At 45.6% G+C, this 22,948-nt stretch overlaps 1 long non-coding RNA gene across 1 annotated transcript; it reads left to right on the forward strand.

Moving 5' to 3' along the window:
* Nucleotides 1-6,981: 6,981 nt before the first annotated feature.
* Nucleotides 6,982-19,213, forward strand: LOC149336671 (uncharacterized). The gene is made up of 4 exons (XR_016284311.1): nt 6,982-7,974; nt 16,722-16,760; nt 18,495-18,530; nt 19,045-19,213. It is a non-coding gene; the product is annotated as an uncharacterized LOC149336671 (long non-coding RNA).
* The last annotated feature ends 3,735 nt before the right edge of the window (nt 19,214-22,948 follow it).

A 22,948-nucleotide genomic window follows, 5' to 3' on the forward strand; every position in this document is an offset into this window, starting at 1 on the left:
TATTTTGTTATCGTGGTCACGGTGAGGTATCGTGGTCATGGCATAGTTTCATATTACAAACTTATTGTACGAAGGTGCAGATGTAATGCAGTGGTATGGCATGCTGCGCCGTATCTGCAACATCCAAAGTGCCAGCATTATTCGCGCTATTTTTAATGTTAGGTGGCCGGTGTCAATCGTTTTTGGTGTTTTTTTTTAACAACAGATAATCATTACTAAAAGTGCTGGCCTGCATGTCAAAAATACAGAACCTCGAGAGAAAGCGAGTGGTAACCATTGGCAGAGCATGTTTAATGTTTTAGCAAAGTACGCGTCCAAATTCAAAGTCAAGGTCATTTCATCTCAAAAGTTGAAGCTTGCGACCCATCGGCTCTTTCCGAAGTAATGTTTTCGCACCAAAAAGAATGCTTAAATACACTTATTCAACGCTTGATTCTCGGACTGCTAGGCATGATCAACTATACTTCCCGGTGCTGGACCGTCTATTTTCCATCGCAATATATCACACCGATATGCAAGGCGCAAAAGCAGACGCTGATAAACTACCGAACTTAGTGTTCGAACGAAAGAAGCTGGAGCTGCAAGGAGATAACTTTTCGCCGCCCCTCCGCCGCCGCCGTAGATCACCTTGTTCGCGCGACTGTGCAGCTGCAGAATCACCGCTGTGTTCAAATCCCACGCGCTGTCTGCCAGGTCACGTGACAAAGAAAGCTCTGCTTTAGCGGCATCTCTGCGCGAAGTGAAAGCCAACCCATTATCGCAAGCGAATAGCCTTTCTTTTTTTTTTCGGCCAGGTCAGAGCGTATCGGCAGATCCCTGATGCAATTACACCGCCACTCACGCAATCGCGTCGATCATGCAGTTGCTCCCGCCGAGGCCGCTATGGAGGCCGCCGCGATCTGCTCCGGCGGCGCGCCAAAAGCGCGCTTCGATCGCGGAGGACACGTCCCGCCATCTGGACGCTCTCCGCGTTGGTGTTCGCTTAGTCGCAAGTGCCGCCGAACAGCTCTGTGGTTCAGGAATGCACTGAAGAGCGAAGCTCCATCAGGTACGCCATTCAATCCGACCCGCTTTTGAAAAGAGAAAAAAAATACGTACGCATATGTAACGTCACGAAGGGCGCCACAAGTCTATTTGACCAATCCCCGTAAACGCGCGGAAACTTCGAAGCACGTGGTTCTACGCGGCGGACTGTGCAGCTTGTGGTGTGTAAATTTCTTGACATTCGATTAGACGCGCAACTGTTTTTATTTCCACTTGGCGTGTGTGCAAACAAGGGCGTCCGCAGAATTTTTTGCAGGGGGGGGCCCCGTTGGTGCCCCGGGGGGGGGGGGGGGGTGGGGGGGGTATGTTCGTCGCAGAAAGGCGCTATTTGCGGAGTAAATTTATTTATTTATATATAAATAAAAATTAAACAAAATGCACACATGAAAGAAAAATTACAAACAGCAAATTAAAGCGCGGCTAGGAGAGGTACATTGGAGTTTATCAACCAAGAAACAACTAAAATTAATAAAAATGCAAAAAGATGCTATATCACTTCGTGGAGAAGAGTGCTCAGTCTTGCTGCATACGGGTTCTCGACTCACCCGGATTGATGACCAGCACACAGCACAATATGTTCACAAACACGCAACTACAGTCACTCAGTCAGTCTTCCTTGAACAGCAACTGTAGGCGCCTCGGATTTTTCTGGGCGAATTGCGTAATTACACGTGTGATAAATTCACTTCTGTGCTTCATTACACGCTCTCGGTGCACACTCATCATACACATTGATTGGAAAAACTGTTGAACGCGTACGTTGAAAACAAAAGATGACTATATATACAACGAAAACTTATTTACAAGATAAATGCACGCTCGCAGCTTCATACACCTCGCTCCATCTTGCTTGCGCATCCACACAGTCGAGCAACCGCACACACACTGCTCTCCGCTCGTCGTTTTCTCGTCCGCTGTCTTGGTTGTTCTCAGCTTCGCTGACAACCGGCCACTAAAAACACCCAAGCACAAACACAGAGGCGCGCACACGTGCAAGGGCTTACTTGCCGCAGTATCCCCGAATGCGCACTTTGGGGGTGAAAGGAACGCCGCGCAACTTCCGAGGGGAAGGGACACTCGCCACTCCAGTCGGAAAATTTGTTTTTGTGTTTTTATGGGGTTCAGAGCCCCAAAACGACTCAGGCTATGAGGGATGGAGTAGTACAGAGTTCCGGGTAATGTCGACCACCTGGGTCTCTTTACCATGCACTGACACGCACAGTACATGGGCGCTGTTGTGGTTTGAGGCCCAGCCAGAGGTGACAGGCGAGCCAGGCAGGCGCCATCGGGCTGCGTTGACCAAAGGCGCTGGTTTTCGCAGAAGACGCAAAGAACGCTGGTGTGGGTGGTGGTGGTGAAAACTTTTAATTTCTGAAATAGAGTTTGGGAGCCACAGAGTTGCCACGCTACATGGTCGGCGTCCCTAGTCCGGGACACCGCATGACAATGCCCCGTCTCTAGCCCGTTTCACCAGAGCCCTTTGGGACTCAAGCGAGGAGCAGTGGGGGCGCCTCGGGAGACTGCGTCGCCGTGAACAAAAGCAGCTAATCCCCTTTGCCGGAGATTCTGAAAGCGGCGCTTCTACCGAACTGCGCTACCCGTGGATCGGAGGAGACAGCGAGCGGCGGCGGCGCCAACTCATCGCCCGCTTGCCCCTGAGCAGCCCGACAAAGCGGGGGTGGACACGGCTGATTTTACCTTCCCTCCTTTAGAATTCATCGGTGACCGGCGTAACGATAGGCGAAAACAACATGCCCCGTGCACTGTCTGCCTCCGTGTCGCTATCTCTCTAGAGATAAAGAAACAGACACCCATCTCAAGGCGGCTCGAAACACATGCTCGCCGGTGCCGCTGTATGTCTGGAACAGGTCGCCCTTCAGTAGAGCTAACGATGGCGTGGTTTGAAAACGGCGGAACGACGCACGCCCGGACGCGGCATTTCGCAGATGTGACCATGCGGGGCTGCTTTTACCCTTTTGACTGAGCGCACCACCGCCCCTGGCGTGCGGCCATCACTCACGGTTCGAGTGAGTGATTTTCCAGGGGGGTGCAGCCGCCCCCCCTTGCCCCCCCCTCCGGACGCCCATGTGTGCAAATGAATGCATCTCCGAGACATCACAGAAAGTACGTAGCTCTCACATAGCTTTGTCCCTGAAATTTTTGTCCGCCTCGCATTTCAAAACGCGTCGGGTAGGCCGCTGACAACTTCAGTTGCATTACGAAGATAAAGACGGTAGTGACGAGGATTCACTTCTCCCTATTTCTCGTCATCTTGGTGCATTAAATCCGCCCCCAAACCAAGTGGAATAGTGCTAATTTGCCGAATGACTTGCCAATATTTCTCACTGACGAAAGAGGTCGATGAAGCGCGCTGCAAAACCGAATATTTGTACCCGTTTCGGTCCTCTTTTGCCGACGTGTTGTATGAAGTTAGCACTATCTTTATCTAATACGATTACGCCGAAAGAGCGCTTGTGTAATTGCTTAGATGGAAGAATATAATAGCTGTATATTGTTGTTTGTTGCTGTAGTCGTTCGCGCCGCTCTTCCTGCGTATGTATTAGGAACGAATTGTCTGCAATTATGTTTGCCAGCAAGCCCATCGCCATGCAGCTCGTGCGTAGTGCAGTTTGTGAAAGCTTGGCATTGGCTGCTGTGTTTGCACAAACCAACCCTCTTTTTCAGCAATATTAGTTTAAAAGAGAGCAAGGGTAAAGGGGAAGGGGCTGCTTTGCAGGGGTTACTTAGTGTGTAACCGAGGTTGCTCCGAGCGACAGTAGTGCATTCGTCCTAGGTCGGGTCGCAAGGTTTATATTTATTACTGCTGACCTCATATGGCGCAGAAGAATGCGTTAAGGCCAGGAAGAATCAATATTCGTAATGCCAAGAAATACAGTTACAAGTTCAATAAAATACAATGGTTGCAATAAAAAACTGCAAATAAACAGATTATAACAAACATGAACTAGAAACAGAGTATTGATAGTGTTCTGAAGGGCATTTCCAAAATTTCATTTTCCTCCCCTTGAGGTAATGAATTCCGGTCTGTTATAGTGCGCGGGAAGTATGAATATTTGTATTGGTTAGTCTTTTGCAAAGTAGGGGACTAAGGTGCAATTATGCTTGTCTGTTTAAGTTACAGAGTGTGTGGCATAATATTCCGGTGAGATTCCAAGTTTTCTATTTATCAGTGCGAATGAGGAAAGATCAGTGCAGAAATTTTGAGTCTAATGTGAGAGGCTGTATTTTATTGAATGCCCCCGCACTTATGCCAGTTCTAAAATCTTTTTTTGTTTTTGGATCCCAGACTATGCCTGCATATTTGAGTCTGGACCCAATGAGTGATGTATATGCCAATTTCCTAACACTGCTTGGTGTACGTTCCTTTCAGTTTATATCTCAAGAGGCCTAAGTTTCTTTTTGCAGATGACATTATATAATGAATGTGGTCTGTTCAGCTAAGCTGGGAATTGATTATAACATGTCAGTATTTGTTGCATGTACCCTCCGAAATAGGCCTGTTATTTATAGAGTAGTTAAACCTCAGGGACATTTTCTTTGTTGTTGCGTGCATAAATATTGTTTTATCTACATTAATTCTCTATTCCCCATTTGTCACACCAGTTCATAACCTCAGCGGTGACCAAGTGGCATTGAGCATCTGCCTCGCATACCGGAGGCGAGGGGTTCAATCCCAGGGCCGAGAAGCACCCACCGGTGATACAAATGGGTGCAAGCTTTCCCCTGTCTTGTTGCTCAGCTTCTTTAGGGGGAAATATGCTTGGGAATTGGGTCTTTGACGTTGTCTAGAGAAGAGGAAAACACCTTTTGGCATGGCACTCTTTGGCCTCAGATGCCCTTGCGCCATAAAAATTTAGTCATCTTCATCAGCTCATAACAATGTTAAGAGCAGTATTTAGCAAGGCGTGGTCCAGTGATCAGTAGATAGGGTTATACAGCACACAACTGTCAGCAAAGAAACCACTCGCAGCACTGGGATCAGTGACAGAAACTGTATCATTTACACACAGCCAGAATGAAATAAGTGCGATACACTAAAAAGTTTTCGATCCCTTAACTTTAACGCCCACAGTGTAATAAACAACACAGACTATTTAGAAAACGTTGCAATTGCCCATGACCCACACGTATTTGTAATAACAGAAACCTGGTTAAATTCTATGAAATAAGCCTACTTGGTTACCTTAGGAGTAACGCACTTGTGGTGGCAGCTTCAGTATTATTTCAAGAGTCGCTGCGGGTGACAAGATTACCAGATTTTGCCGAAACAGGATCTGTTATTGTGGAGGTATTCGTGGAAGATACCAAGGGAGTCTTAGTATAGCGTACGTAGACATACGCAAAAGCATAGCGAACGCTATAAAATAACGTCATTCGTACTGCGCATGCGCCAAACGGTATTTCAAACCAAGGTTTTGTGTACGTTCGTATTACGTATGCTATTTTTCGAATTTAGCGTGCTTGTTCTTGCGTACGCCAGGAAAAATAGTGTTGTCAAAATGGCGGCACCCACGTCACCCGCTTCAGAGAGAAATTGTCAGTGCTATTGGGTTTTTAGGCATATTCATTGCCCTTAAATGGGACATTTGATATTCGATTTGCCTCCTCTCACCGACGGCAGAACGAAAGAGTGGTAAACTTGTCCTATTTTGGATTCTGTGTTACAATTCTGCCGTTCCTAACGCTAACAGAACACCGCCGACTGTGCATTGGCTTGATTTGGATTTTTACGCCAAGGTAGTCATAGCCTTGCCAAAAGTAGCCGTTTCGGCGGTCAGCTGGCCCACGACCGGTCGTGGCTGGCCCGCCTCAAGGCTCGTAGCACGTGTTGGTGCTGGCATCGTCGCAGTGCTCGTAGCACGACTCATTTTGGGATGTCATGCAACCAGCTATGTATGTTATACAACTTGGATAAGCTTGGCCAATGCCTTGACTAAGCGCGAAAAATATGACACAATGTTTTTACATTATAACACCAGATGGCGCCACTGTGGCTTTGGCTATCATCGCATTCGGGTTGTTGTGCGGTAAACTAAAAGTGCTCTTGCGACTTCCACAGTACCCTTCCGCTAAATGCTTGCATATAACGTACGTAAGCGCTCATACGCTATACTAAAAGTCTCTGTTGTATGGTAGGGAATTTTATCGACCGCCAGGCACTGGCGACTCGTATTTTAAACAATGGATTGAATTTTTGTGTTAATATAGGAGACATTTGTCTAGCATATTGCTCGGTGGTGATTTCAAAGTGCTGTCCATCTATCGCGTGTTGCGTAAATCAGAGAAAATCGAAAAAAATTATCTCGGCCTAACCGCATGTTGTTTTGGGCTCAAATTTCGCACAGAGGTTGCATTTGGCGGTCAGTTTTGTTTTATAACACATTTAGGTGGGGTACTTGCCTGATTCGGTCAGAATTATTTGGAAATCCCCATCGTCTGCGGCGACGGGGAACCAAAACCGAAAGGCTTCTCAGCAGTGGTACCTGTAGCGCCATCTCGTACCAACCGGAGAAACCCAGCTGTGCTAAATTGGTGAGCAAATCATTTTTGCTTGGTGCTGTCTGCTGCGAAGCAGCGCGAGACATCACCGAAAATGCGGTCGTAGAGCGATCAAGAGAAGGCCATGGCCGTGACTTTGATGCGAGTCCAAGTCCTCCTACGCCGCCCTCCCCAGTAGAGGGCTCGTTTCTCCGGTGACTGCGAGATGGCGCCACGGTTACCAGCGCTGCGAAGTCTTTCTGTTCTGGTTTTCCGTCGCCGCAGACAATGAGGATTTCCAAATAATTCTGACCGAATCAGGCAAGTACCCCACCTAACTGTGGCATAAAACAAAACTGACCGCCAAATGCAACCTCTGTGCAAAATTTGAGCCCGAACAAATGTGCGGTTAGGCCGAGATAATTTTTTTTTCGATTTTCTCTGATTTACGCAACAGTCGGTATTGGGCGGACGGTTTTGTTGCGGAGGCAACACTACGCTAGGTGTGAGCGATTTCACAGAGCCCCAACTGCGCATGCGAGAAGGGAGTGTGAGACAGTTACTGCATGATTTCCTTTTCTCAATTACGATTTTCATATTCTTTCACTCCCACTTCCTCCCTTCCTCTACAAACAGATGATGGGCGTCCACTCCCTTCCTGTAGGGTACTGAGATGACAGAGAATTACTGCGCCATTTCCTTTCCTCAAAAAGCGTTGCGTTCAAAGGGCATGGCATCGCACCGAACGCATGGTGGCATTCCGTGGACTCCCTGGCAGCGCTACAACACGCTGTCGCGTTCCACTGCTAGAGGCGAAGCTTAAGCGATATTAAGTAGCAGTTAAATTAGTATTTAGTTATTAATCAGTAGTTTGTCATTACTTAGTAATTTGTCATCAATTATGTGTGACATCATCCAGTGGTGACGTCACAAATAAGTGCCACAGAGGCTGTCAAAGTTCCCTCTGAGATGCTGCCGCCACTGCGATTGCCCCGCCGTTGCTTCGAAATTCTACTTGGGATGCACATTGGTCAAACCACAGCCAATTTTTTTCATATACCCTATCCTGAACAGCAGAACCACTTGTCAATCTTATCTCATATAGTGACCTCGCTCAGTAAGTGAAAAACCCCTCGAATTCAGAACATTGCATTTACATTAGACATGGTTCTTTTCAGTAGCTCAATTCTTCAACAAAATTCTGAAATCCACATTTTTTAACACATTTCAGATCGTAAGATGATATGTGTCTCAGTGCAGCCGAATATCCTTCCACGAGAAGAAGTGCAAGAATGTGTTTTTCCAGTCTTTTCTCATGCTAGCGATGTTGATGTCCACACAGGGGCATCTGCAACATGCAGGTGATGATGGTGAGTTGCGACACCACAGTTTCCCGAGCATCCGCAGAGACATCATCTCAGGGGAATGTTGGTGAGCAGTGCGTCACTATGGACCCGAGCACCCAAGCTTAACTGTGCGTGGCTTTACCGTACCTGCAGCCATACCTGAATATTCCTGCAGGAGTAATATGTTTAAAGAATCAATACTACCAAGAACGGCTCACCAGTGGAATAGCTTATATCTGCTAATATTGTGCAATGTGCAAGTGTTGCACATTGAAATATGCTCACCACATTGTTACTTGCTTTGATTTTTTTGACCAGACTGTGGCATCAAGTTGCAGTGTCTTTATTCTGATTTGTCATGATTTTTCTCATGTCTTGCAATTGATTTTAGAATTAGCTTACAGCTCACTAATGTCTGCTGGTTTGCCTTTATGACAATTTGTTGCGATCCCATGTGTGAAATGTTCTTGATGCCATCTGTCTTGTTCACCTACTCCTGCCTAAAGCCTTGCACTGAGGTTGGAAGTATTGTTCTAAATACGATAAAAAATAAACCTAAAAACAGTAAATAGCCAAGTACACTCCCCTGGGGAACTCCTGAGAAGGCAGGAAGAGACAAGGAACAAAAACTCCCACAAACTGCGTGCGGTGTTTTAAAAAGGCGGCAGACTAGTTAATGAGGGCTAAACAAACTCTGGTTATCTTAATCTTGTGAAGCAATTTACTTGTACGGAACCTTCTCAAACACCTTACTAAAATCAAGAAAAACTGTATCTATTTGTCAGGAATTATCTAACATGGTAATGAAATTATGAGTAGCCAAAACTGTGTGACAGTAGAAAATCCTTTTCTCAAACCATGCTGGCACAGGCTTAATGCTGCGTATGTATACACGTGGGAAAGTAACCTTATGTTACCTGATTTAAGCTGACAGACCTCATGAGGATGCTTGAATACCGCAAGCATACATTCAGATTCTGAGTGCAGTTTAAAGATGTAGAAGAATATCTGTACCGTGCACGTTGGGCAACAGTGTGTTGTTTGGGAGCACCTTGATTCTGAGGTCATTTTCTTGAAGCAGATCAGTTATGTTGTACATGATGATAGAAGTGTCCATAGCTGCCACTTGCAATAAGCACTAGAACCATGCAGCCAGCTCTTGTACATCACGATCAGCAAACAACCGTAGTACATCTGAACAATGAGGAATGACCTAGTAAGTGGCGACAGAAGTAACAGTTGCCTTGCCACGAGTTAGTGTTCACAACAGCTGTAGTCAGCCCAAGCAGTGAGAAAATAAGTTGGCTTCCCATGCGACATCACCGCTCATTGACTCATCTTCAGTCTTTTGAACACTCTCAGCTAACGCTAAAGCTCAGGACTGTCCTAGCGGTTAGCCGTAAAAAGAGAACGATAGATTCAGTACGGTAAAGGCAGCCAATCTAGAGGATGCTTTGACAAGTATGTGATATGAAGCATCCAACTTAGTAAATGATTCCTCACACAAGTGCAACCCAATGGTGTGGTTCATTGGCTATGATGCCGACTGCTGAGGCATGGGTTTGAGGACTAATTCTAGACAGTGGCAGCCACATTTCATTGTGGCTGAGATGTAGACATCCATGTTGTGTTCAATGTAAGTGCACATGAGGAACCGCTCCATTGCAGTGGCTCAGTGGTTACGGCGCTCGGCTGCTGACCCGAAAGAAGCGGGTTCAGTCCTGGCTGCAGCGGCCGAATTTCGATGGAGGTGAAACACTAGAGGCCCGTGTACTGTGCGATGTTAGTACATGTTAAAGAACCCACCAGGTGATTGAAATTTCCAGAGCCCTTCACTATGGCGTCCCCATAGCCTGAGTCGCTTTTGGACGTTAAACCCCAATACACCAATAAATAAAACATGAGGAACCCACAATCATCTAAATTAGTCCGGAGCCCTCAATTTCTGCGTTTATAATAGTGCATGTGCAGCTCCAGGATATTAAATCTTGCATACCATGCCATGAGGCAATCTTAACCATAGCTTTTCTTGGGGCTTTAAGGGATACTGAGGCAATTTTTTTTCCTGGTTGGAACCGGTCGCCTAGCTCTTTGTGGATATATGTTGACATCTGTTTGGCAGAAAACGACACATTTATAAAATAAAATAATAAAATGAAACATATTTTCTTAAAATCAATTCAGACTCATGGCATCAAAACCGAAAATTACTCTGCGGTCTCTGTCTAGAAGTGAATGGCATTGTAGCCAAACCTGAGAGATTTGTGACGAAAAATCATTGTTGACTTTACCGCAGTTTGCTTGTGAGAACAGCCAGTGGCAGTATTACCTCATGTAAGCTCAATTTTTGGTGAAAGTAGACTGTGTGTCATTAGCGTGCAATAATCTCTTATACAGTCTAACTTCAGTTTCACCTTGTTATAGCGGGACAATCTTTAGGGCCAAGCAACCCTGAGCTACCATGTGTCACGTGTTGGCGGCTTTCCCGCCAGTCTGTACCCTGCCACCAGCAATAAAGGACGTAACATATAATTGGCGACGAGGTAAAAATGGCAACTGCGCTGGGCACGATTGGGGAATTCGTTCCAACAGAGGCGACGTCTTGGCCCTTGTATTTGGAGCGCCTCGAATTTTTCTTTCAAGCAAACGACATCGACGGTAACGAGAAGAAGCGAGCAACGCTCTGCAGCGTTTGCGGCCCAGCAACGTATGCCATCGTTCGCTCCCTTTGTTCTCCGGATGCGCCGTCGGCCGTGGCCTACGATGAGATCGTCAGGCGTCTCTCAAACCACTTCTCGCCGCGACCGTCGGTGACAGTACAGCGTTTCAAGTTTGGCACACGTCAACAGCAGCCCGGTGAGTCAATTGCCGACTACATCGCAGAATTGCGACGTCTCTCGGAACACTGCGATTTCGGTGCGTCGCTCGATGACATGTTGCGCGACCGGCTAGTGTGCGGGGTGCGAAGCGAGACCCTTCAGCGTCGGTTGCTGGCGGAGCCGGAGCTTACGTTTGCTACAGCTCGGGAGAAAGCCATTGCAATGGAATCTGCGCAGCGACAGACCGAGCAAATTCGCGGCAGTGCCGCATCGTGTGAAGTTGGCAGCGTGAGCGGGCAGCGTTTCGACCCGTGTGTTGCGAAGGTCTCTGCGCCAGTGACAGCCAAGGAGGGTACCCATAAGCAGGCTGGTTCGCCTGGGAGCACAAGCGTATGTTTCCGCTGCAAGGGTGCGCATTCGCCAAGCAGTTGCCCATTCATGAATATGCAGTGCCACTTCTGCAAGCAACGAGGGCACATAGTGAGAGCATGCAGGAGGAAGGCGGCAGCTCGCGCTTCGGCTGAACCCAACTCTCAGAACAAAAAACGGGCCAGTGGAGGCCGTCACAAGAATGCTGCGTCGGACGTTTACGACGTGTTCGTGCTGTCTGGTGAAGAGCCAGCCGTGAGAGTGGAAGTGCGCGTCAACGGAAGTCCCCTAGAGATGGAGGTGGACTCTGGTGCAGTGTGTTCAGTCATCAACGACCGGACTATGCAGAAGCTGCGAATATCGAAAAGGGCGTTGCGCCCAAGTACTCTTCATCTCCGAGCTTACAATAACAAGGAACTACGAGTGTTGGGTGAACTGACCGTGAAGGTGGAATTCAAGGGGCAGGAACATCGCCTGCGATTGGTGGTGGTTAAGGGTGCTAGTATCGGACTTCTCGGTCGGGACTGGTTCAAGTCTTTGGGAATAAGTCTGAGTGGTGTTCACAGTGTGTACGAGCCGAGTCGAACTGGCAGTAGGGGAACAACAGCCTTGCTCAAGAAGTATTCTGCAGTCTTTGAGCCTGGACTTGGGACAAGTAAAGGGCCTCCTGTACGCATAGAGGTGAACCCGGCAGCTCCGCCGCGATTTCTGAAGCCACGACAAGTACCGTTTGCATTGAGACCGAAGGTGGACGAAGCACTGGACAAGTTGGTGAGCCAAGGCATTTTCCAGCCTGTGCGGCACTCGAAGTGGGCAACACCTGTCGTTCCAGTTGTCAAAAAAGATGGATCGATAAGGATCTGTGGGGACTACAAGAGCACAGTCAATCGTGTAGTGCAGTGGGAGACGTATCCCCTGCCGACACCGGAGCAGCTGTTTGCCAGGCTGGCAGGTTGCTCGAAGTTTTCAAGGCTAGACCTCGGACAGGCGTATCAACAGAAGACTGTTGATGAAGAAACAGCTGACTTGTTGACGGTTACAACACATCGGGGACTGTTCCGCGTAACCCGTCTTCAATTTGGCGTGGCAGTGGCAGTGGCTATCTTTCAGAGGTACATGGAAGAACTGTTGCATGGAATTGATGGTGTTCTTGTGTTCTTGGATGACATCTTGATCGGTGGAAAGGATGAGGTGCAGCACAATGCTCGTTTACAAGAAGTGCTCAAAAGAATTCATGAAGACGGTCTGCGACTAAAGTTTGACAAATGTCAATTTGGTGTTGAGGAAGTGTGTTACTTGGGATTCCGTGTGAACTCTGCAGGTGTGCAGCCGACAGAAGACAAGGTGCGTGCTATTCACAAGGCCCCAGAGCCGACATGCAAAAAGGAACTTCAAGCCTTTTTAGGAGCTCTGAACTTTTACAACAAGTTTCTTAAAGGAGCAGCTCATGCCTTGGAGCCACTGTACCGGCTGTTGGACAAGGGTCGCGAGTGGCGTTGGATGGAAGCTGAGGCAGAAGCATTTCGCCAGGCGAAAGATCTGCTGCAGTCATCACATGTTCTGGTGCACTATGATGTCAACAAACCCCTAGTGCTGGCCTGTGACGCATCCCCGTACGGACTGGGTGCTGTGTTGAGTCATGTGTGCGAAGATGGCAGCGAGAGACCGGTTGCATATGCGTCGAGAACTATGAGTGCGGCAGAACGGAATTATGCCCAGACAGACCGAGAAGCGCTCGCCATCGGCTTTGGCATAAAGAAGTATCATCAGTTTCTATATGGGAGACATTTCAAAATTGTGACAGACCACAAACCTCTCTTAGGACTGTTGCACCATGCCAAGCCCATTCCCCAGGTGCTATCACCACGGATGCTGCGTTGGACCCTCATGTTATCGGCTTATGACTATGAAATTGAGTATCGACCAGCGGAGAAGCTTTCCAATGCTGATGCATTCAGTCGTTTACCACTGAGAGCCAGTAGGGCAGAGGAAGAGGAGCAGCGTCTTGGGGAAGTAGGGATGCTGGAAATGGCGCCGGAAGTAGCATGGAACTCTAGGAAGGTGGCAAGATTCACGTCAAGGGATAAGCTGTTGGCTAGAGTCTGCAATTGGGTGCAGCATGGGTGGCCAGAGGGTAAGCTGCCAGAAGAGTTTGCAGCGTTTGTGAGCCGCAAGCATGAACTGTCGGTGTACCAAGGTTGTTTGCTGTGGGGCAGTCGTGTGGTCATTCCAGAGCCAGCTCGACCGTATGTCATGGACATTCTTCACACAGCTCATCCAGGAATTGTCAAGATGAAGGGGCTTGCCAGAGGAGCCGTGTGGTGGCCAGGAATCGACAGAGATGTTGAGCAGAAGGTGAGAGACTGTGCACGTTGTCAGGAATCCAGGTCTGCGCCAGCAGCTGCAAAGATTCACCCTTGGGAATTCACCAAGCGTCCTTGGACAAGACTACACATCGATTTTGCTGGGCCCTTCCAAGGCAAAGTTTTCCTCATTGTGGTGGACTCTCACTCAAAGTGGTTGGAAGTGTGCCGGATGAATTCCATGTCGACAGCTACAGTTTGTGCGAAGCTTCGTTTCCTTTTTGCTACCCATGGCATTCCAGAAACTGTTGTTTCTGATAATGGCACTGCCTTTTGTTCGGAGGAGTTCAGAGACTTCATGTGCCGGAATCAAATCCGACATGTGACCGTTGCCCCATATCACCCTTCTTCGAATGGTCAAGCAGAACGCATGGTGCGCGAAACCAAGGGAGTACTCAAGCGAATGGTTGGAGGCGATATCGACACACGTCTGGCTAGGTTTTTAATGACCCAGCATATCCTGCCTCATGCTACAACAGGCAAGAGCCCGGCCGAATTGCTAATGGGCAGGAAACTTTCAACTGTGTTAGAGCGTCTGCATCCTGACCTGCAGTCCAGTGTGCAGCAGAAACAAGAGCAGGTGATGCAGCGCCGTAGCCAGGCAGTGCGACTGTTTGATGTGGGGGATCGAGTGTTTGTGCGCAACTATCTCTATGGGCCCAAGTGGTTGCCGGGCATTGTGGATGCTGTCACAGGACCAGTGTCGTACTTGGTCGTCACCAAGGACGGTCGTCGATGGAGACGTCATGTTGACCAACTCAGAAGTCGTTCTGCCAGCTACGCATTGGACAGTTTCGCTTCTGGGATGTGTGAAGAGGAGGAACCGCTGGTTGCTTCCCCGGCAGGGTGTTCCGGGCTTGGCATTCCTTCAAGCCTAGAGGACCCTGGAAGACGGGACCAAGGAGAAAGACTGGAGGAGGCTGCAGCGCCCAGTACCGAATCTGCTTCCTGTGGTGAGGACCGTGAAGCGAGTGCTTCCCTTCAAGTACAGCGACCACAGCGCCAACGCAGCCGCCCTGCGTATCTGAAGGACTTCGTGACGTAGGGGGGAGGAGTGTTATAGCGGGACAATCTTTAGGGCCAAGCAACCCTGAGCTACCATGTGTCACGTGTTGGCGGCTTTCCCGCCAGTCTGTACCCTGCCACCAGCAATAAAGGACGTAACACACCTCAGTTTTCTTTGTATATTATTTTGTGGGGCCTGAAAAAAATTCAATTAAATCTCGTGAACAGCGAATGCTGCAAGCCCTCTGTGACTCTTAAGAAAGCAGCGAGAGTGTGGAGTGCACTCCGTGTGCTTTCGGCCAAAGGTTAGCAGCAGTTAGAAGCACCAGTTAGAAGTGTTGAAGCCCCAGTGAGAGCTGATGGTCCATCATGCCACTTAACATGAGCTACCCCTTAATACTCACTCGCACGAAGCTTTGTGTTCCGCAGAAAAGCATTGTTGTCAAAACTGGCATTTGTAAGTATTTCCATACTCTTATGCAATTCTTTACTAAGCTTATTGTCTTAAAAGTCACAGCTAGCAGCTCCTTCATTCACTGTAACAAGCCTGCTTTCCACAAAGGTGAGAATGCGTACAGCATGTCCTTGTGAAACACTCAATTGGAGCAGTTAAGGTCATCTCCTACTGCCAACGATTGTCTTTATTGTAAATGTAATGCATCACTGTGTTCATTTTTTTTCAGGCATTGAAGCTTGCACAAAGATGCCTAAGATAAAAGTTTACATTGCTTCAGAACAGCTTCGGTCTATCTTCACTGGCCAGTTTTAGGCTGGGAGACAGTCACTAAAAGAGTATGTCTGGTGATCTTAGCGTCCGGTGTGTGGGCGGAGTGGTGTAGTTCAGCTGCCATCTTTTTGAGCCAAGGGTAATAATGCCGCCATGGTTTGAACTGCGACCAGCAGCAAGGCATTACGCAGAATTTTTGTTGGGCCATTCGCTTGAGGGCAGTTACAGTAGGTTGCCCTTCTAGCCAAGCAGCCAAGGACAATAAAGCTTTTTCTGGTTTTTTGATAATGCTGGACATTCTCCTCATTCAGGATTACAATGCAAGGGATTCCTTAGAACAAGTTCACATTTGTGTGTTTTTGTTGTTGTTGTTCTTTCTTGTTTGTTTTGTTGCCACATTCGTTTTTATTGTTGGTGTCTTGATTCATTCATTTTGATTTGCATTGTGGATTTTCCACCTGGTAACCACGTATATTCTCGTAGAGTTTTCGTGGTATTTTCTCTTTTCTGGTGCCATGCCTGTGTTTGTTACTCATCTAAAATAGCATGCATAAGCAGGGGAACTAATGAGAGCAAGTGACTTGCAACTACTAAATCATCCACGGTCGAAGAAGACTGTTTATTAATGCGAAAGCCTTATATGGCCATGTCCGCAAAATGTGTCTGCAAATTTTGTCCGCACAATTGCATTGTTCTCTGAAGATAAATATGTGAATGTGAGGTTGTGATAGATAGTGTGTGATACAATGTTGCCGTGGGAAAAATTTGGCTGATTAGGTGTAATTAGGTAATTAATTAAATGCGAAAAATACACTTATTTGTCAAAATAGCCATAGTCGTCGATATAGTACATGCACGTTAGAACAGCCACAGACGTCAATATAGCATGCTCCAATGTGGGTCACCGCAGTGATCTCAAAGTCTTTTCTTTCCCTTTTTATTTTTACAAATGCAGCTTTTTTGTATATCTCGAGATGCAACCTAGGTTTGCTATTTAATCACTGAACTTTGCCTCTTACTAGCTTCTGGGTGACATTTAATTTGCAGCTTTACTGTTTAGGCTTCCACCAAATTCCTGCAGCCTCAACACTTTGTGATGACCAGCTCATTTGGTTCTACGCAAGTTTGTGCAGTTACAGTTTAGTTTCAAAGACAGTTTAAAGTAGCTGTTCTATTGCTGTGTTGGGAGACGAGGTTACGTTACCTTTTCAGAGCACAATTCTTATACTTTGTCATGTGTAATGTATTGCTGTGTAATGTGGCTGATAGAAGCCACTCGGTACACTTAAACTATCTGTAGCTTTCCTTACAATGGCCCATTTTATCGAACCATGTTCCTGTGCCAGCCCCAGCCACTTTATCCCCTCAAACTTCAAGTGCTCCTCCCTTTATTTTGCAGCTGTTTCATGAACTGTAGCAAGTAGTCAAGTCTTCTCACAATCTCTTACATGCGTCGTAAAAGATTAAAAAAAACCATCTCACCAAGGGACATTGGGGAGCTCTGCCTAAAAATGATTAATTTTCTCTTTTTATTTTGTTTGTTTTTCAGGTGGCAAGCCTCTCATATGACATTTCCGATGATGTGCAAGTCAGTTCTGCAACAGTTTCTATGACATTGTTGCTTGCTTTCTGACCATACTGCAACATAACACGTTAAAGACTGTGAGCATGCACTGTTGCATGCCCGGCATGTTCACGCAGAGTTGCCGCAAACTTGTTCATGCCTTCTGTTCAACAGCACACATATTTTTACTTTTTTATTCACAGAACTTTCTCTGCAGATGTACCCTGGTTTTTCTGTCCTTGGAACATTCAAACTGCACCTCAACGTATCCCTAGCTCAGCTTCCCTGTAATGCACCTTCACACATTGTCATGAAGGTGCTTGTATATGACGAGGACAGATTGTGCAACAAGATGACTAGTAGAGCACTTGCCTAAAGTGTCAGCATGATCACTGTTCGATTTTATTTGCATCGTGTGTGTTGTGGTGCTCATGGTTGAGTCAAGACTGTGGCTGTGTGCCAGGCTGTAGAGTCAAGCAGCCGTGCAGTTTTGCTCAACCTGAATGCATGAGATGCATTTTAAATGCTCATGCAAGGCATCAGGGGTTTAGCGAGTGCAGTGCAGAGTTATCTTATGTGCAGAGCCTGGATTGGGTAATACCTTATTAATGGTGGATCTAGGGACTGTGATGTTTGTGATGTTAGACTAATTAGCATTATTTCAGACAGTAGCAGCAGTTATTTCATGACACTAACACAAATTGGAGGGCACGACGGAGATATTATGAATCTATCTAAATGCTTGTGTTATCTATGCTCTTGGTTTGAAGTTGTCATTGGACGATGTTGCTATGTGTGCTTGTTTTTTGTAGTGTACGGAAAGCACTAAAGAAAAAGTGACAAGCATTGTTTGTTGTATCATCTGACAATGTCTATTCACAGTGGTATTTGGAGCCATGATAAACAGAATTTCTTCAATGTAAATTTTATGGATACATCTGATCTCATAGACATTCCACTTTTTCCAGCCAGGAAGTGTGTTCTTGGCATCTAAGTGTAAATATACTCAAAGAGGCAACATGCTTGACATGAGGCTGTTTTGTCCAATTGCTTCTGGCAGGGGACGGTTTTTGTACCTGGTGGAGTTTTGCATAGTTTATACCGAGTGCCCATCACTGTGCTCTGTGCTGCCCCAGCCCATGACAAGTGTGCGCAATATACATGCTTGCATATTCTTCTTAAGTGGCTAATTTTCATTGCTGAACACAAAATAATGACTTCAGAATTTCGACTCTTTTTTCGTGATGTAATAACCAGGTCTCTGCATTTTAAATCTGTTGCATAAGGTGAGAAAATAAGTTTACTTCCACAAATAGCAAAGTTTTTTCCTGTTTTTTCTTATACACTATGCTTGGTTCCTCCCTTCTAATAAAGTAACAGTTGGTGTTCTGACGTCTAATTTCTATCTTTTTTTCTAGGCCTTTGTTAGTTTTTGTATTGGTTGTTGTATTGTTTAGTGCTCTTACTATAATGCGGGTCACTGTGTTATTTTAGGCATTCATTGGGAAGATGAAACTCTCCCACTGAAATCCCTGCAATTATATCAATTTATTGTTCATGAATTATTTATATAGAAATACCCTTGTCGCTGACAAGGCTTGGCATTCATGCATGTTTTTATCTACAACTAAGAACCAGTTTTCAGTTGCTTTGTCTTTTAGAACTGTTCCGTATCTGCTTGGTCTCGCATATCTGCTTTGTTGTATTTCTCAGTTTAATGTGGGCCTCACACCTTTTCCATTTTGTACTTTTTTTCAGGTTCGGTGTTGACATGATTGGAAAGGCTGCATCACTGTGTGTATAAGCGATAGCAGCAGCTGCAACTTCACGCATGTTCTGCAGATTCTTGCTCTCGTGTGCTTTAGGGGAAGTACTGCTAAAAGCAATTGTGTGCTTGCAATCTAGTTGCACTACGGGCAGAACAGTGTCTGTGAACTAGCATGTAATGAATGCATGCTTCTTTTTTTGTAGCCAGTCATGTTATACACTGATAGTCATGCATGACATGTAATGTTTTAGTTTCTTGCATAGCTCGGCTGCAAAAGCAGATGTATTTTGAGTGATGTGCTCTTTATTAGCTGTCATTGTGATGAGAAGTACATGCCTAGCTCAGAAGAGAACAGCTATTACTTTAGGTGTGCACAGTCTTAATTGAGCAAGGCTTAGTTCTTTGATTTTGACAATATTGGCCAGCTTGAATTAGTGCATCTTCACCGTTCATTAACTCACCTAGACCTAGGCCATCTGTTATCAATGCATTCAGGCATACCCTTCATTTCTAAAAGAATCTATGCTCTCTTATGTGCAGGTCTGGTCATAGCCAAGAGTAGCCACTCCTCGTCTCCTCGAACTAAATCTCAAGGTGGCAGACCGCGGCTTCTGTGCCCTGAGTGCGACTATGCTACAGTGGATCTCTCCAAATTCAGGAGACACCAGAGAATTCACACCGGAGAACGTCCTTACCAGTGTAATCATTGCAGCAAGGCGTTCAAGACCAGAAGCAACCTTGTAGAGCACATTCGCATCCATACGGGTGAGAGGCCGTACCACTGTGATCATTGTGGCAACAACTTCAGAACGAGCGCCACCCTGAACAGACACCTCCGAAGCCACACAGGCGAGAAGCCGTTCCAGTGCCACATGTGTCCCAAGGCATTTGCACAAAACATGGGGCTACTTCATCATGTGCGATCTCACAAGAGGGGAACTCTGTAGTAGTATTTTTTTTACACAAGTAGATTTTTGCACAGGCTGTGTCTGAAGTTCTGCAAGCGTGTAGTTTATTCATCTAGAAGCCTTTGCTGTTGAGGTATGCTGCAGGGTGTTGTCAGCGACTGTGCATTTTAGAACGAGTCAATGTTGTCGTGACAACTTTATTGAAAATAGCGAGGAGGATATTTTCACAGCAATCATGTTGATGCTATCTTATACATGGTGCAATATTTTTGGGGAATTATGAGCTGTGAAAAAGTTTTATGATGAATGGTAGTATAGAAACTTGCATTTCCACACATGAAATGAGAGCAGCAGCATTAGATGTGTTTGCAGGGTATTAATGCTTCATTTAAGTTTCAGATATCTCTAGCAGCATGCTTTTTATCTTTTGTTTGCTTTCAAGAGCAGTGATGGATAAAAGAACCAGTTCTGAAAAATCAGGCAGAGTGTGCGGAGTATGTGTCTTGTTTGCTGATGTTTTATTCAAGAATTTATTGAAGTTTTATTCTTTAAAATTGGAATGGGAGAAATGTTTCTCTTTGTTTTATATTGCATGCAACAATTTTTGATAAAATATGGCTCTGGCACTTTCTCTTTTGTTGTGTTATAAATTAGAATGGATGACTCCTGTTTTGAAATGATACATTGCACTTATTTGTAGTTGTCCTCGTGGAAATACAGAGTGATTGCTGCCTTCTCATTTTTAATTGTATATTGCACTCTATGCATTGTGTGTCATGAGAGCATACTTCAATGATTCATATCGTATTGACATCCGCTGCTACAGTATTTACTGACAGATTTTTTTTATCCTGCTTTGAAGAGTTTTTGGTTAGCTATTTCATCTTATATTTTTCCCTCAGTGATATTTGATTGACACTTTTCTCTTATTTGCTTGCATAAGCAAACCTTTGATTCAGGCAAAATCTTACATTTCCAGCACCTAAGTGGTTGTGCAGCTTTTGTTGAAGAAGAATAAGGGTAAATCTTGCAGTGGCAGCTATTCGTAATGTCCACTTCTCTTGGTTGTTGGTTTGCCTACGATGCATGCGGTACTTTTGTACTCTCATAGAGATCTGATAGCATCAAGAGAGTTCGAAGTAAGATGTGTTAATTTATTGTAAATAATAAAGTACGGCCAGAAACCTAACTGTAACATCTTCCCATATTACAGAAGGGACGACACAAGACGAATTCAACAGTGAGTGTTCAACAGCGCGTGTTTTGATTGGCTGCTTATCAAAATCAGAAGACTGTAGAGATGTAGAAAAAAAACAAGAATACTGAAGTAAAAAACAGCTCAGGAATCATCTTGCTGATGTTAAGTATATAGTTAGTGCACCCCTATGCTAAGATGTACAACAAAACTAGCGCCTTTAAAGCTTTGCTAACTGTAGCACGGTCACCTTTATTTCTAATATGCAGTATGCTTTTGTGGATATCGGTCGCAAAAAAAAGGGACTCGCACAGTGGAAGTAGAAGCAGCAGATGTGATCTGCAAGAATTAAGTTTTGGCAGTGACTGCTCAGTTGAGAGCAATGCCTTGATAGTGTGTGCATGAACTTTGTCATGCTAACTTCTTCAATGTGTGCCATACAGCTGCGGGCCTTTTCATTCGATGGATCCATTTCTTAGTGACAGATGCCCTGAAAGTTCGTAATAATTATCACAAAAATGTGATGGGAACATAATCAAGGTTTTGCACTCATGACTGAACTGTCACTTTTCTGATTTCATTCCCAGAGATCACTTCCTCTAATGCAGCAGGATCTTGTCCTTGGGCTTCTGTGATTTCTGCCACAGCAGTATCACTTTCTTGACCAATCAAGCCGCTCAGTGTATTCTATCTACTGCCTGCCCTGAATGACCGATTCCATGAAGTTTTACGAAAAGGCTCCAAAAGTAGATGGCAGACAAAGAAGACCACGTGAGACCCGCCTACCTGTGTGTGTGACCATTTACATTTGAGGCCTTAACTTTAAAAAATCTCAAGCCAACTCACCAAACAGTACGTGTCAAGTGATTTACATGAGTGACGAGCACAATGAATCTGTGTAGCACACTCTTGTGTGCCTTACCAGTTTTTAAATATTGTGAAAGAGATGCTGAGGTCATGCTGGCTCGCAGCAACAAATGAATAGGCATGAACAATTGAGTACATATAGCAACTGCAATCATTAAATGATGAAAAATAAATGTGGATGACTACTTTGTCTTTCTCTGTAGCTGTATGGTAGAGAGAGGGTTGTTAGATGGATTTTCGTTCCTTCACCGTACGCTCTGCACCTGCTGCTATCATTTCTCAGGTACCCTTGGCTTTTGTACTCCTTCGTCCTTCCCTCTCCCTTTCCTTTTCTTTTTTTCCCTTCCCGGTATTTCTTTCTGCCATGCTGCTCAATTTCTTCCCCCTTGTTTTTCTAGGTCAACGCAAGCAGTCATACCATGCCTGGGCACACAGCCTTTCAAGCCCATGTTCGCTATCTCTCCACCATTCCCAATCCCCGCATTTTGTTCTGCTGGGCTGGATTTTGCAGGTCAACCGGTTGATCATCTTTTGCAGCCACCCTGCTTGGACAAGATTTTCAAGTTCATGCTTGCCACATCAAACCCTTCTACTCCACACCAGGGCTTCCTCTTTGGTGTGAACGCCCTATTTAAACCCCTCTAATGATGAACGCTTTGCCCAGAAGAAGACAAGTCTTCTTGTTGAGATGTCTGCAAGCACTCTGAGGCTCCCCCTCCGCTTGGCACTTAGTGTTGTCTATCCCTGTATTATTTCATCCTCAGTCTATTCTGTGATCAGTAAGTGTGAACTCAGGTTAGCAATGTGCTTTTCTAGGAACTTAGTTTCCTTGTGTCTGGGTCCATTGGGTGCCATGGTCATGCTTGGCACCATTTGTGCCAAATATTTTGATGCGCACCTGAAGTAGTTCTCCCGCTTGTTAGTTTCATTGTGTTATACACTGGCATCTCCTCCTATGATCAGTCAGTTATTTTCGCCTTCAGTGTAGAGCAAGTGCATTTTAGAACACTCAGTTTGACAACTGTAAATTTCTCTCCCTGGACTATTGTTTCTGCAACCAATTGGTGTTTTTGTATTGACTGTAATGGCAAATCTTAGTAGTAGTAGTAGTAGTAGTAGTAACAAACTTAACTTGGGACGCAAGGTTGGTGGCATGTTGTATCGCAGCCAATTTGGCCTCCATTGAAGGAGACTCCAGCCAGGCATGCTGGCCGACAGGTTGAGAATTGGGGTTGTGTAGGGATAGTGGGTGGTGGGATACTTACCTTTATTGACCTGATTTTATTAGCCTGAATGGCAAAAAGGCTATTATATAGTAGTGGTAGAGAGGATCAAAAATTGTTGATAACTACTGATTTATAATCATTATGCTGATTTGAAATATCTTTACAGTACCCGAGAAAAATTCTCTAAGCACCCTACAAAAATGATGTGCACACCTTGGCTGCATGAGTGGTTGAATATGAATACATTC

Source organism: Amblyomma mixtum, chromosome 7 (assembly GCF_055824585.1).
Source record: "Amblyomma mixtum isolate Tamu chromosome 7, ASM5582458v1, whole genome shotgun sequence".
Classification (NCBI taxonomy): domain Eukaryota; kingdom Metazoa; phylum Arthropoda; class Arachnida; order Ixodida; family Ixodidae; genus Amblyomma; species Amblyomma mixtum.